This window comes from Meles meles, chromosome 16 (assembly GCF_922984935.1).
Source record: "Meles meles chromosome 16, mMelMel3.1 paternal haplotype, whole genome shotgun sequence".
Lineage (NCBI taxonomy): Eukaryota > Metazoa > Chordata > Mammalia > Carnivora > Mustelidae > Meles > Meles meles.
In genome coordinates, this window is record NC_060081.1 from 70,072,004 (window position 1) to 70,080,990 (window position 8,987).

General features: G+C 52.8%; 1 protein-coding gene across 5 annotated transcripts in view; it reads right to left on the reverse strand.

The window, feature by feature from the left end:
* SULF2 (sulfatase 2) overlaps positions 1-8,771 on the reverse strand; it is a 114,121-nt gene extending 105,350 nt beyond the window's left edge. For 2 of the 5 annotated variants that reach the window (XM_045981229.1, XM_045981227.1), the window contains exon 1: positions 7,642-7,660. The gene's annotated coding sequence lies outside the window, so the exon portion shown is untranslated. The other 3 variants (XM_045981228.1, XM_045981230.1, XM_045981231.1) reach the window with 3 other exon arrangements.
* Positions 8,772-8,987: the final 216 nt, after the last annotated feature.

The window sequence follows — 8,987 nt, forward strand, 5'->3', positions numbered from 1 at the left end:
CAGACACGGAATCAGCGTTGGTGTCCGCTGAGGGGTGGATGAGTGCACAGAGACGAGGTGGTGTGTAGACACACACCGCGGAATGGGGCTCAGCCACGAGAAAGGAGACCCCGCCCTTTAGGACCACGTGGGAGGACCTGGAGGGCATTATACTTGGTGAAAGAAGCCGGACAGAGAAAGACAAAGACTGTATGAGCTCAATTAAATCTAAATTAGACTAAAGATGTGGCATCTTAAAATGAAACCAAACACGGAACTCCGACAGAGAAGAGACTGGTGGCTGCCAGAGGTGGGGGGTGAGGGGTGAGCAAAATGGGTGAAGGTGGCCCACAGGTGCAAACTGCCAGTTATAAGCGGGGACAATATATAGCGTGGCGACCGCAGTTCATGATGCTGTGTATTTGCAAGTGGCCAAGAGAACAGATCTTAAAAATTCTCAGCACAGGGGTGCCTGGGTGGCTCAGTGGGTTAAAGCCTCTGCCTTCAGCTCAGGTCATGATCTCAGGGTCCTGGGATCCAGCCCCACATCGGGCTCTCTGCTCAGCAGGGAGCCTCCTTCCTCCTCACTCTCCCTGCCTGCCTCTCTGACTAGTTGCAATCTCTATCAAATAAATAAATAAAATCTTAAAAAAAAAAATTCTCAGTACAAGACACAGAAAAACATTTAACTGGGTGATGATGGCTATTAACTAAACTTCCTGTGATAACCGTTTTACAAAATGTCCGCGTTATCAAATCTTTATGTTGTACACCTAAAACCAGTATGTGGCTATGGGTCAATTATGTCTCAATGAAAAAAAAAAAGCTAAAAAGGATCTACAAGCACAGCAATGACGTCTGACTTTTAGAAGCAATTTCCACACGTCCATTCGTGGTACTAATGTCTCACTATGCGTGCCAGAAGTGGGGAGGCTGCAAGGAAGCAAACTAGGATTATCCCCATTTTACAGAGGAGGGATCTGAGGCTGAGAGGGGCACAGCCGGTGTGTGAATCAGGAGGTCGGGTTCTAGAACGTATCCTTTTAACCACTGGGACACACTGATTCTCAGAGATGTGTTTTATGGCTAGTCTTCTATACCTTCTTCATCTCCTGCCCTAGTGGAAGCCACGGATACCCGGGGGCACCCAAGAACATGTCAACAAGGAGGGTGATGAGCAGGAAAAGGAGCTTTGGGACAGCACTGAGGCAGAAGCTGTGGGTGCCCCCCCCAAGGTCCTTCCTCAGTTTATAGGACCCCAACTTTGTTAAGGAGGTGGATGCTTTGCTTGGCAATAAACCAACATGAGTCTAAGCCCATGGTCCTCAGAAGGGTGAAATCAGCCGATAAGGGTGTTTGCAGGAACCTGTGAGGATTTTTTGGTTGTCACAGTGACTGGGGGATGTTTCTGGCACCTGGGGGTGGGGGTGGGGGTGGGCAGGGATGCTGAATAAATTGCACACACCCTACCCAGCGAAGAACAGCCCCATTTCCAGCATGACTTTCCAGTGCCCCACACTGGAAACAGGGCGGGAAGCAGCTCTTACAGCTGGTTACCTGACCTCACACATGAACCCCATTCAACCCCAAAACAAAAAGATGTTTGCCTGGTTCTCCTCTACCCTGAGTTTTCTGGGAACGCAGCCACTAAGTAAACTGAGGGAAGACTGCAGTTTGTTTTGTTTCGAAATGTGGGGTAATTGTTCACTATCTGGGAAAATCACATTGTTTATGGCCGTAGCACTTGTGGTATTTGAGCTGTCCAAACCACGTGTTCACACCCCGCTGGGCCAGTAAAAGATTTAGTGACCCCCACACTAGTGCGGGCGTCTGACTGCTTCGTTATGTCTTCCGGTGTAGCTGCGTCTAAGGTACTGCCATACCTATGTTTACCTACACCTCACTTTCCTCTTGGTTTTCCTTTACATTAGAGTCAGGGTATTTGATCAATTAAGAAATGTGCAGATGAGTTATTTTTATCTATGAATTTATTTCAGGTAAAACTTGGCAAACATATTTGCTCTAAGAAGAGGGTGTCTGATCTGCTAATTTTGGGAACCACTGAGCTAAATCAAATGAAAAGCCCATTTCCCTTTGCCAGTCATTGGCTTAGGCATGAGTACAAAAGCCAACCCTGGACCAATGAGGCAGGACGCAAAGTCCGTGGGGTAAGGATATTCTTGGAAGGATTTTGCTCTCTGATTAAAAGAAAAAACAGCATGGAATCCTGCTCTTTATTTCCATTTTATATGAAGATGTGATGTCTGGAGCTGCAGCAGCCATCTTGAGACAGTGAATTAGCAAGACCAAAGACATAATGAGGACAGATGATCAGAGGACAGGAAGATCCTGAGTCTCTGACGACATTATTTCACAAACAAACTGGCTCCAGGGCTCCTCTGCCTCAGACTCTTGCTAAGTGAGAACTAACCTTTCTATTGCATAAACCACTCCCAGACAGGAATTCCATTACTTGCAGTGAATACATCTTGATTCACATTCAAATGATTAGGACACGAAGCCACTACCAACTGTAGTAGGATTTCCTCTTCTCTGAGACATCCAGAAAAGCATGGATAGTGTCTGTCTCTAGAGCAGGCAAGAAATGCAGCTTTTGGATGATCTGATTGTCCACAGAGCATGAACATATCCTAAACTTCTGGGAGCTAATCGTTTTTCATTCTGCTTTCAAAAAGCTCCTCTCTTCTGGCCGCTGAGGTGGGTCAAGTCACCCACTGGGGCCTGCCTGGGAGCCAAGAAGAAAGTCTATTGGCAACATTCTTCACCTAACACATCTGGCTTCCATCTGGCCAAACACATCTTGCTCATGGTCCCGGGGGATGACCCTGTCCATCAATTCATACAAAACCTACTCACGACTCTGAGTTTGGGGTAGAATTTACCTACATTTCAAGCAGGGCTCAGGTGTGCAAAGCAGTGGGATGGGCCTTTATAAGACAAAGCTACATGTCAGAGGCCAGGACCACTGGACAATTAATGTTTTGGTATCCTATTAAGAGACTGTGTAGAATTCAAGATGGCGGTGGTCTCCCGTGAGAGAGAAGTCTATTTAGTGTGGGTCTGGGCTGGAGGAGAAGCTTTGAAGACCACGTCCACAGGTGGTCTTCTACCAAGGAGGCATCAGGCTACCTGATCTTAAATTCCCAAGGGCATCTGTTGTAGTGTGATGAATGTTTAGTTCTCTTTGCTCATCTCTGAGCAATGAGGAGTTGGACAAGCAGAGGCTCAGCCAAGGTCTTTGGGAATTTCTCAGAAGTGTCATAAAGAGGGGAGCACGTGGGGTGTGCTAAAAATATTCATCAAATAGATGCAGGACAGGCACGATGGGAGGAGGGGAACGTATCAGAGAACAAAATATATTTTCCCTAGACGATCATGTCCAGTCCTATGGCCTCAAATAACATCGGTGCTCCGGTGACTCTCAAATTTAGGTGGCCAGCCCCAACCAGCTCCAGTCTTGTGTATCCAGCAGCCCCTGAGCGCTCAGAACCCCAGGTCATCTCAAACCCAACACTGCTATGACTGATTCTGGATCGTCCCCCCTACCCCCACAGGCTGTCTAAGCACAGGGTTCTCTCTTGCTCATCCCAAAGCGTAACCAGTGTCTGGCACACAGTAGCTGCTCAATAAACACATGGGCCCTGACAAACAGCCAGAAAGCTCTCTTGCTCTGTACAGCAGTTTCCTAAAACCTTCATACCCTAATCTCACGTAGAGCATTTCCCCTCTACATCAGGCGGGAAGACAAGACAGGCATACTCCAAGGGCTCCCTCTGCCCAGCTTCCCTGCCGAGGTAGGACACACATGTGGTACTCTGGTTCACTCTCCAGCACTCAGGGCCCTCCTTGGAAATTTGATTCAGCTGGGTCTGGACTTGGCATTTTTTAAAACAAATATCTCCAGGTGATTCTCATGTAACGAGAACATTCGGTCCCGGCTGCCAGAAAACAGAAACAAGGCCGGGCTATATCTTCAAGACATTAAGACAGAGAAATGGTCTCCGAGGCCTACTGACCCCAGTGGAGAGGGAGGGGATGCTGCTCACCCAACAGCTGTTTCCATAATGTCCACCCTGATTAAAACGACAGGCCCCTCTGACCACATTAGTGTCCCCCCCCATCACACGTGTTGGCTGTTTGCCTCCCCAGCAATGAGGCTTCCTTTTGCTGGGATCCTCTGAACTTATGTTCTCCAGGGCTTCGGGGGCTCAGTGGCTCAGTCCCCAGCTCCAGGGTGGGGCCTGAGGGCCTGGCCGACTCATTTCCTTGGCCAGCGTTGGTTTGAAGTGAGCACATGACTTAAAGCAGTCCTTTAAAGGTCCTCCCCTTTAAGGTGAGGATGGGCATTTCCAGAAAAGAGGTTTGTTCTTTCCTGTTGGGTTTGAACCAGAGACGACAAGAGGACCACTCTTCAGCGGCCAACCCGGACACCTCAATTATGATAACAGCCAGTGTTCGCTGAGGGCCTGCCGAGCTCAGGCGCCGTGCTAAGCACTTGACATTGACGAGCTCATTTCACCCTTTACCACAAACGAGGCGATAAGTGCTACGATCATCGTCATTTGCTGGATGACAGCACCGCGGCTCAGAGAGGTTAGCTAATGCTCCCCAGATCACACAGCTGGGCAGAAAGCCAGGCAGTCTGGCTCCCCTAACCACGGAGCCAGAGCCTGCCCACCCCCTGGAGCTGGAGGGAAACCAGTGGAAGGAAGAACAGAGATGCCGGGGAACGGTTACTCCTGACAGCGTTTGAGCCCTGAGCGCAGCTGGGCCTGAAGCTAGAGTTACCTGAGCATTTTTGGTTATAAAAGCCAACATGTCCCTTCTTTCCTCCTTCTGCTGGTTTGAGACTTTTCCCCCTCTCTTTCTGTTGCTTCCAAGAGAAAGGATCCTGATTACTTTACATCCTTTTATGAAAATACCCCTAACTGATACTCCATTAGCGACTTGCACACAGCAGCTGCTCAGTAAACACCACCAGATGCGAGCGGAGACTGGTCTTCTGCCCTCCCCCACCCCCCTCCACTGCTGGGTGTGTAACCCCAACACCCGACTGCGGCCAGTCGCCGCTTCCCCTTTCAGCTCCAAGTGAGGCCTAGTTCCCTAGCAACCATCCTAATTAGGCAATCACACCATTTATCAGGACGCCAATTAATTATAATGATCCTAATGATCTTCCAACTAGGTAGCGCCCTGGATCCGATCAGGGGCATTGCAGACTCCCCAGACCCCGGTCATCACAAGGAAGCCTGAGGAGCCCCACCTTCCATGTCCCCCAGCCATGCAGGGCGCAAGCCTGATACAAAGCTGGAACCTCAGGGCCACCTCTCCAGGGAGAGACCCATGTGACTCCATCACCAACCACAAGAGGGCCTCACCTGGAGGAGAATTTAAAGCCTTCCACCATTTGTACTTTCCGTGGGCCTAGACCTTCCCCTCCGATGTCATGCTTTTCTCTATCAGCCACATTTGATCTGTCCCTTTGCATTCCGAGTAGGGAAAGTGTGAGCATACTTGTGGGGGGTGGGGGGAGAGAGTAGGAAATGTGGCGAGGCAACTGCACATTTTCCTTAGGGCTAACTCCCCTGCAAACCAAAAATGAATCTGAGATTCCCCCCAATAGTGGAGATTTTGGGGATTACTGATGGGCTTCTGTTTTTCTAAGATTTATTGTCTAATGTGTTTTCTTCCACTGAGCAAGTACCTCTGTGCTTGGAAGAAAGACCAAGGTCATGGAGGGAGGAGGGTGCAGTGGGTCAGAGTGGACCCTGGATCCTCATGGCCTCTCACATCCAGGGTCTACCACTGACCAATTTTCAGTAAGTCACAATCCTCTTTGTACCTCCACTTTCCTCTTCTTTAACATAATGAAAATCACAAGACCTATCTCACAGGGTTTTTGGGTGGATTAAACAAGTTAGTACGTACACGGGGTTAGATCAGTGTTTGGCTCATAAAACACCATCATCATAAGTCTAGATAAAGCTCTTTCCTCCAACGGCAAGCTGGTCAGGAATTCTGATATTCTTTTTTTTTTTTTCTGGGGGACTAAATCGAAGAACAGACTTGGCCGAGTTGGGTGATATTCCCAGTCTGGCTAACTTAGGACACCAGAAGCTGTCCCCCTGAGGCATGTCCAAACAGATTAATTAAACCTATCCAGGGAAAGGAAGAGGGAAATGTCATTCCTAAATCAACAGGCGCACGCGTCAGCGTATGCAACTACACTACAACTAGGTCCTCCGGATGGCGACTGAACAGAGCTGTCGGGCAGGGGATGTGTGCTCATGAACACACGTGAGCTCGGGCACACGCGCGTGCACACACACACACACACACTCACTCTTCCACACAGCCACACAGTCCTCCTCCAAGCCCAGGCTTTTTACAATTAACTCATTATTCAACCCTTAAGTTTGAAAACTTAACATGTTATTAGGGTTTTTGAAAAGCCATAAATTCAAATAAAAAAAAAACCCCAAACTGTACGCAAAGCCCAAACACCAAACCCACGTTGACTCTCAGCCATGGCAGTTATGTCGACACTGGGCATTTATGTATAAACACTTGGCCCGAGGGAAGCAGATCCTTCATGAGCAAAAGTCCAAGCAGCCATCAGTCAAGCCTGTCACATCGCCCTTCAAGCTTCTTATTAGAGCACGAAATCACACCCCAGACCAACTGTTTTGATGAGTGTTCTCCCCTCCATGATGTAGGACAAGCAGAGCTGGGAGAACCTCTCTTACAGGGTGAGTGGTCTCCAGTCTGTCCCATGTATGAATGGCTGTAATTTAATTAACCGCCCCCCCCCATTGGCTCTGTATTAGGTAGTGCAGAGAAGAAATCCGCTTCACTATGAACTACGAGATGAGAGCGACTCTTGCTGCTCTGGGGAGAGACACCGCTGTCCTCCAGGGAAAGCCCATCCTACCCTCTTCCCTGTCCCCAGAGAACCGGCTCAAAAGCAGCCTCCCCTTCTCTGCCCCGAAGGAAGGGAGGATGGTTCTGTGGGACAGAGGCAGGTGGAGAGGCCAGGGTAAGCATCCTAGCAGGCACAGATGTGCAAATACCCAGATTCAAAGGTAAGCTGAATGTAATTACTTGGTTAATTAAATATTGACTTTTAACTCAAAAAGTGATTAAAACAAGCTGCCGGAAAGAGAGGAGAGGGGGCAGGGAAGGAAGCTGAACTTTCAGGAAGGAGGAAGAGAAGGATAAGGATTGCCCTACTGTGTTCAAGGAACGTGGTCTTCAGTCTTGAGGCAGGTAGGAAACTGCGGACAGAGGTCACTGTGCAAAACTACGATTTGCGGGTGTCTCTTTACACTTTCCGTATCTAAGACCGTATCTCTTTATGAGGCTGCTCTGAAAGCGAACTGAGCATGCCTCTGGCTCAGAAAGATACTGATCATCGCCTTTCCCTGGAACTAATGCGGTACCGGGTACGAGGACATGCTCCATAGATACTCGTAGAACGAATGAATGAACTACTATAAAGAATTAAACTAACCCCCCCCCCCCCCATACAGAAAAGAAAGAAAAGTGCACTCCTAGAAATCGCCTCACTGTCACACTTCTGAGCCCCTCGGGAGCCCGCGGAGGGGAGCATCTCTCCACAAAGCGATGAGAACTGGTTCTGACCTGGCCTGGAGGAAGTTTGTCTTTTCAATCCTATTTGCCCTTTTGGTATCTGCGAGTTCCCAGTCACCCTGAAGATCCGGTCCACCGCTTTCTCGTGTCCTGCCTGGACAAGCCCCACGTGGTCTGGCTTCTAGCCGGTCCGCTGGGTCTAAACTCAAAGGGGTCAAGGAGGCCATCCCCCCGCGGCCGGCGGGCCCGGGCGCGCTTCCCCCGGGGTCCTCTAGGGCTCCGCGTGGCTTCCGCGGGTCAGGGGCGCGAGGGGAGCTCGCCCGGCCCGCCGGCGGGGTCAAACGGGTCATCCCCCCGCGGCCCGCCGGCGCCGGAGCCTCCCTCCCGCCTGCCGGGTCCCACCTCCGCGCGCCGCGCTGGGGCCGGAGCCGAGCGGTCCGGACCGGCCCCCGCTCACCTGGGCGGCGCTGCGGCCGCTGGGCGCCCCCGCCCCGCCCACCTGGGCCCCGCGCGCCCCACTCACCCGCGCGCACAGCCCCGGCGGCCTCACCCCGCGCGGGGCGCCGCCGCCTTTGCCGCAGCCCGGCCGGGCCGCGGGGCGCAGGGGACTCCGCGCCGCTGCTACCGCCGCCGCTGCCGCCGCATCCCCGGCGAGTGCCGCCGCCGCTCCTCCTCCCCTCCCTCCGCCTCCTCCCGCCTCTCCGCCCCCCGGCCCCGCCGCCGCCGCCGCCCCCCCGGTCCCCGCCCCGGCGCACCGCCCTCGCCAAAGTCCGGCTCCGCGCCCCGCCCGGCCGGCCGCGCTGCCCAAGCCAGCCCCTTGGCACGGCGCGGCCCGGGCCTCCGCGCGCGGAGAAGGCGAGCGCGCGCCGGGGCGGGGGCGCCGGACCGGGAGATTCGGGCGGCCGGGGGACCCCAGACGGCGACCTCCCCGCGCCCCCCGCGCGCCAGCGCTTTACCTCTGGCTGGATGGACGCGTGGCCAGGCCGGCCCGGTCCTGCTGAACCCCCGCGCACGGCCTTGGCTCCGAAGTGCGGCCCCGGACGGGGCAACCGCGGAGAGCGGGGGTCCGGGCAGCTCTCGGCCTCCCGATGCCTCGGGACCCGGCTGGCCGCGCTCCCGGCGCCGAGCGCGCACCCTCGCCGGGACACAGACGCACACTCACCCGACACACACTCGCTCCCGCTCGCCCTCGGCGGAGAGTTGAAACAGCTGTGGGATTCGCCCAGGAGCTGGAAATGAGGGAGGGACGCGAGCCAGAGCCGTGCGTGTGTGTGTGTGTGTGTGTGTGTGTGTGTGTGTGTAACACACAAACGGGGGGCGCATAGCTAATAAATCAAATACTGCAATAAAGTGAGGAGGACCATTGATGAGGTCCACTTGGCTGGAAACGAAGAGAA